Source organism: Carlito syrichta, unplaced genomic scaffold (assembly GCF_000164805.1).
Source record: "Carlito syrichta isolate Samal-C Ts95f unplaced genomic scaffold, Tarsius_syrichta-2.0.1 Scaffold304825, whole genome shotgun sequence".
NCBI lineage: Eukaryota > Metazoa > Chordata > Mammalia > Primates > Tarsiidae > Carlito > Carlito syrichta.
The window spans coordinates 548,718-555,829 of NW_007248921.1; the positions used below are offsets into that span (position 1 = coordinate 548,718).

Genomic DNA, 7,112 nt, shown 5'->3' on the forward strand with positions numbered 1-7,112 from the left:
TTGAAGCATGTGGCTCATATTTGGGAAGCTATATAAAATTCAATTTTTTCATTTGACATTAGTCTTTTTTTTGCCTATGAAGAGGTATTTGTATTTTTCAAATATTAGGTAAAATAAGATGTGCCAATAGCATAGGCAAATAAATCAGGAAAAATGTGGCACTCTGTGGGCTGTTTTTAATTTAGTTTTACCCAGACTTGATTCTTGAAGTAGCTGTTTTTATATTATCCGTGCTTTATAATTCAACTCCGGCTTGTTGTAAGAAATGTAACATCATAAATTGTGTAGCACCTCTCCAATTGCAGATTTCCAAAGAAATGTTTCCACTTTCCAAAAAGTGTCTTGAATTCTCTGAATACACATATTTAAACGAATATATATATCAGACCACAGGTGGAAATGAAGAGCAACTTAATAGTCCAGGGTTTTAGGCCTAAGACTGTCTCTTTTTCGTCACCTACTGGAAGGGGCTGTTGACGCGTGTCAGGTGGGCAGTTTATTTACTTACTGATGAGGTGCTTGTCGAGTCAAAACCAGTTCACATGATTCAGCCACCCTTCGGTTGTCTTCATTCATTCTTTTTTTTTTTTTTGAGTTGGAGTCTCACTCTGTCGCCCAGACTGGAGTGCAGTGGCCACTCCCGGCCACCACAGCCTCTACCTGCTGGGCTCCAGCGATCCTTCCACCTCAGCCTTCCAAGTAGCTGGAACTACAGGCACACGCTACCACGCCCGGCTAATTTTTTATTTATTGTAGAGATGCGGTCTCGCCAAGTTACCCAGGAGGGTCTCGAACCCACGGGCTCAGGCAATCCACTCACCTCAGCCTCCCAAAGGTGCGGGTTTACAGGCTGAGCCACCGAGCCCGGCTTTCGTTCATTCTTTATTTCTAGCATGGTTATATTAAATTATTGCAAAAGAAAGGGAAGTAAAATTGCACACTCAAAGCACATGATATGATGTGTATAGTCACACCTACACCAGCTTACAATAATGTGCAGGTATTCATTCTAAAACATAAATGTTGAAAATGATGCAAGAACATGCTTGAAACAGGGACTTGAAACACATACAGGATTCAGCATTGTTCCCAGCTAATAGTAATTATTATTCTCGCTTATGCACCTCTGCTCCCCGAATGTGTTAGAAGATGTGTTGTTTTAACAGAATCTTACAAAGTTTGACCTTTGAATATCAGCCTAGAATTTTCATTACTTATAGAGTCACATAAGTGGAGGAAGAAATCTAGTTAGCTTCTGTTGCCTGCAGCAGTTAGTACTGAACTTATTTCTTCCCCTAGGGAACCACAGATTTTAAGTGTTCACAACGTCATGTAGCAAAGTTAGACTGTACAACTAAAATTTCCACTAAGCCCTATTCTCCCATTATGAAATTGTACAGAAGGAAAGGTCTCATAAACCAAGATATCCAAAACACTCATGATCACTGGCTAGTTTGAGTAACTTTTTTCATTGGTGTTAACTGAACACTCCTTATTTTTCACTATTTAACTTTAAATATTTAACCTAAATATTCATTAGTTTATGAATAGAGCATTGAGTATGCACTTGACCTGACCTATCCCCACCCTCTTTTCTGATCCTTTTGGATCCAACCAGCACACCTTCAAGAGACAGTGGATCAGGTTTTAGTGTATTTCACCTTGGAAGACACGATGTTTCTCAGCATAAATTCATATAACTCAAATAGCACTTCTTTAATACCAAGTTACCACCACCTTAACCCTTGGGCTTATGAATATCACCTGGACACTAGGAAATAAGTAAGAGAATTAGGTTTGATATGTTTGAATGTGCACTTTAAAATTATAGATATTTCATGCTTTCTTCTCTGACTGTACAACATGAAAATCAAAAACATAGAGGAAATACCAAAAGATACCTGATATAAATCAAAGTTTTGTATATAGATGTCATAAATATGTAGCGATACCCGCGATCAGTTGGTTGAAACTATCATTCAAAACTTTTTTTTAAAAAAAGAAACACGTCACATAAATAGAACGTTCAGACTTTTAATAAAACAAAATTAAAAAATCATGATTGCTAAGCTGAATTTAGTAGGGAGAAAGGATACAATGTGGTGAGGAAACTCATATTTATGTGTCATGCATTTTGGTTACATAATGCCTTTTAATATCCAAACCAAAGCTACAGTAGAAGTTATTAGCTTAATACGATAGATGAGTGAAAGTAATGCACAAAGTAGCTCAGCGAATTACCCAAAGTAAAAAGGTAGTATGTGATGACCCTAAATTAAAAGTCAGATTTACCTAAAAGCAGAAAGAACTCCTAGGGTGTCCACTATCATACTGCCTCCTGGTAGAAGCTACGGAAACAAAAGTAGATTAAATATAGGTACAAAAAGGTACACCCTATGTGGTAAGCCAGTTAGGTTCAACCACAATTTGTGCTATGATTTATCTAGTATTTATGAGAAAACTGCATATGCTATAACCTGAATATATAATTTCAAATTGTCTGCTTTTCTACCCAATGCAACTTATCTCAAATAATATTAATGATTATAAAATAGCCATAATTGCTTTAAGGTGACTTTTTCTTATAAAAATAATGACATAGTGATATAACTCAGGCTTAATATGTGTTTCCTGAGGTTTGATTTAGAAGGAAAATGATATTTTTTATGAAGAAGTAATGCCCATATTGGTTGCTACTTATTATGACTCAAAAAGTAAAATGTACTTACTGTAGAACATTGTATGTAGAACTTTAGTGGTTATGCTATTTATTTATTTAGTGATTATGCTCTTCATAGGATTATCCCAAGTTACCAAACAAAGGCTCTGAGATACAAATAATTTGATTTACCTATACAATGTATATTTATGTTAATGCAACTATTCCACTCTCCCTCATTTTTCAAGTTTCTCTGAACATCGGTATTTTCATTTTCCTGTCCATTTGTTCTATAGAGAACAAGCATCACTGCTTTTGTCTTCCCCAGTCTTTTTCCAATTCCATCCCCCTGGACTTTTGACATCCGTAGAACGTAGCTCCTACCTGTTTGTACGGTGCCCTTCCAAGGCACTGCAATCTCCACAAAGCCATTCGTGATGCATATATTTATGATTGCATACACACATACTTGAATGTGATTTTAAAGAATCATGAAAAGCTGATCTTCCTTGTCGCTTACTTTTCTGAATGATTCTAATTTTCTTAAAGTGCCTGACAACTTGGAGAAACAAAGCTTGCTGTGACAACATTGCACCATTATGTATTATTCCAAAGGTTCCATTGATGCCGTAACATCACTGAGACATCATGCGAAGCAGATTCCTAACCACACCTGTTCACAACACCAATGGGCATCAGAATTATTGAGATTAAAGACTAAAATTACAGTCTTGACATTATTCATCTCATTTTCTTTTTTTTTTAAATTTTGGTTTCTGTATATCCATATTCATAATCTCATGTTTGAAGCTGAGAGACTCAATTATCAGTCATTAATTATAATGCATAATCAAATTATAAGTTATCTTTGTTGATACAATTAAAAATGAATAATTTTCTGAGCTCACATCATTGTTTATAGTTCTAATTTTTCTCTTTTTTACTAGCAATTGCTTGCATACTATAGATCTTAGCTCTTTACAAGGCCCTACAATCAGGTTTATTTTAGTCTTCTCTCCCCTACTGCTTTTTCTTCACTTTAACTCATTTATGTGCAGACCATGAAAAAAAATTGCTGTAGTATTGAAAATGGTAATTTTAAAAGTCTTTCCCTTAAGAGTAAAATTAATATTGCAAAAAGAGATTTTGACTTTTGTAGAGCAAATAGGAATATTTTTAGACCAAATTATTTCTCCTATCCCAATTCCCTGCTACTTTACTCTCTGCCTATTTCTATGATTACTTTTTAAAAGTTGTTCTTTCTTTGTTTTTAATAATATCTAGGTAAACTTCTTTAGCATTTTAAATCTAATTCTGCACTTTTTAGTATGGAATCTTTCTTTGGCAGATTTCGTTACACTTCCACCATTTACATGATATACAGTTTTTTTAGTCAACATATATATTTGTTAATAAGTTGGTTAATCATCGAAGTATTTCAGTAAACAATTATTCAATGATCATGAATGTATTAGTATTTCAGCAAATATTTCATAATAAAACAAGATTTTTTTGTTTCTTTGTTTATAATACAAATGTAGCAAAATAAGCTAGAGAAACTGTGTGAAAACACTGGTACCGAACATTCTAATAGAACAGAACAAGTTGGTAAAAAGTTCCTCTCTTCAGAAGAACAAAATAATGGAATTTTTAGGTCATATAAATTTTAGGATGAAAATTTAAAGCCTATTCTTTTGACTAAGACTTCTATTCTGTCTTTTTTTTTTTTTTTTTGCTTTCATATGCATCTAAAATGTTTTTTGATTTAGACTTTGACTCAATTGTTCATTAGAGTACAAATTCCTACATGCTGTTCAATTGACTTTGTCTACCACCAACTTGCCATTTCTAACTAAAAGTATTAATATTTATAGGTTTAATGATATAGAACATGTGAGAAAATGTTTTCTTCTGAGCCTTAGATCTAATTGTATTTTGATTTGTATTTTGTATTGTTTATATGTATCAAAAGACATATTTAATTAATTCATTTTATCTTCTCAACATTCTAGGTTAGTTTTGTTAGATAGTCACATTTTTACATGAGACTAGCAAGATTAAGGGCTTTGCCTAAATCTATATCAATCCTCTAAGTAATTGCAGGGTTGGAGATAGAAGGTCTTTTGACTGAACACATTTTTTGCTCCATTGCACTATGTAAATCATTCTCTTCATAATGATGACCTTTATAGAGTGAACAAAGTATTTTCCTAGCAACACGTATTGTAACCCTACTTGATAAATGTAACCCTACTTGATAAATATCCCAAATGAATATATTTTCCAATCCTCCTTTGCAAAATTATGTTTGCACACCTAATTTGAAGAATATTTGCTGATTGTCATAGTATATCATTCTGGATAAATTAGAAATAATAACTAGTAGAATTAATTATTTTGCACATATATGTTTTATAGCAATATCAACATCATTAAAAAGATGCCAGTGTTTTGTTCACATAAAATGTGTCAACATTCCATTAATTCCTTCCTTGATTATTATCATTTTTATTTTAGAAGCAGCATTTACTTATTTGTTTCCTAAAGTAAAATGCTAGAGCACGGAATGCACAATGTAAGTTTGTTAAATTATTAAATTCTATTCAAGAAATTATTGTCATTGTACTATCTTGAGGGGAACACCTCTACAATATTGCCGGATCTAAGCATCTGAAGACGGGCTAATAAAATTATGAGAATAAGATCTATCTCAAAAATTCTTATTTTGTAAATGGTTATTTCACCTAATTAAACAACACTAAAATCCACAACAGATGTCTGGCTACAGTATAATGAGCTTCCTTTCTTTTATTTTTGCTAATGTTAGAGATACCATCTACTTCCATTCCCATTATATCTAGATAGATATTCTTTCTAGATTTTCCCTTTTGTTCTCTTCCAGAAAACAAACTAAAATTACCCCTAAATTAAAGATCCCTGATTAAGGGGAAGAGTGGTTGCCATTAGGAGTTTGCATTGTAAACATGTAAGAACAGTAATCTGAGCTCAATATTTGTTTGTTTAATTCATCAGGATATTTACCACATTTTTATGAAAGCTTGGATTCAATGGCATGTCACGACAAAACATTTCATGGTTAGGGAGAACCACAGACACGGCTGTAGTCAGTAATGTGCTTGGTGAGATTCAGTCAAACTGACACCTATCTAAGTTTGTATTGTCATTCTGACAGGAGGCAAGACTCAGCAGCCATGTAGTGCATCAACTCAGATAGGATCCCTTCTTTGTCATGATCACACAAATGAGATGAGAAATTAATCAGATATGAGTCAGTTATAGCAACTCCTATATGACATGTTAAAGAGCAAGATCTTTTCAGATATTTGCTAAACCTGACATATATTTTGAAGCTTTTTATGTAAAAATGCTTCCCTTAAATATTTTAAACCAGTGTGTTAATTAAATGTTTTCTAGAATAAATAATTCCCCATCTTTGAGGAATTTTTGAAATCACTTTATCGATCACTTGTATTCTTGGAACAAATATGTTTTCCCATCCCACTATTGAATTGCAGCAACTATAAAAAAGGAGATTGTTGAGATAAAAATTAAATATAATGGCTTGCTATTAATAAGATATAAGTAAGACATTCCTTAGCTAAATCTAGCTAATTTTTGCAAGAATTTTTTAAAGAATTCAATTTAGGGTTTAACCTGTAGAATTATTTTTTAAATATAAATTATATCTTAGGCTGTATTTTTATGATTTTTAAGTAAAAAAATCTAAATATGATTGACTTGTTTGCTCTATAAATATCTTAATGACCACTGAACAAATGATCATATCACCACATGGTCTATCAACTATGGTTACCAAGGTAGTGAAATAAAGAAAGGGGTCGTTTTACTTGACACTTAATATGATCTGATCGGGTATTTTTATATGATCTAAATCATGACTATACTATTTCAATAAAAAATGATGATAAGGTAAAAAAATTCATTTAAATGCCTGTCAAAGTTTAAAAATATAAGATAGAACCTTCTTTTTTTTTTTTGACACTCTTACAGATGAATGTACTTACAGTGAATATGATGTGATCTTGGAATACTTATTTTTGAAATTTTTATGTATATATATATATATATATAGAACTTCTAAACTTGGTAACCAAGATGTGTAAAAAAGTTAACCAAAAATGAAAGAACTGGCTTCTTCATACAAATACATGTTTTGTTTTAACTGAGTAGAATGTAGATGTATTTAAGTCAAGAATATATTATGTTGTTGATCATTTTTAAAGTATGTTCAGTTCAATTGTTGCTACTTTATTTTTAAGCAAATTTGTTTACTGAGTCATGATTACCACTTGTCTATCATTTATGCTACAATGTCATATGAACATAATGCTTTAGAAAAATCTCTGTTGCTGTAGTTTATAAGTTTCACTTCATAAAAAATTTGAAGCCAAATGTTGAATTCCTCTATGGG

General features: G+C 32.3%; 1 protein-coding gene across 1 annotated transcript in view; it reads left to right on the plus strand.

The window, feature by feature from the left end:
* The window catches only part of SLC16A7 (solute carrier family 16 member 7), a 61,582-nt gene extending 57,549 nt beyond the window's left edge, over nucleotides 1-4,033 (plus strand). The window contains exon 5 of the mRNA XM_008060994.2: nucleotides 3,209-4,033. The gene's annotated coding sequence lies outside the window, so the exon portion shown is untranslated. The remainder of the gene's footprint in view (nucleotides 1-3,208) is intronic.
* The last annotated feature ends 3,079 nt before the right edge of the window (nucleotides 4,034-7,112 follow it).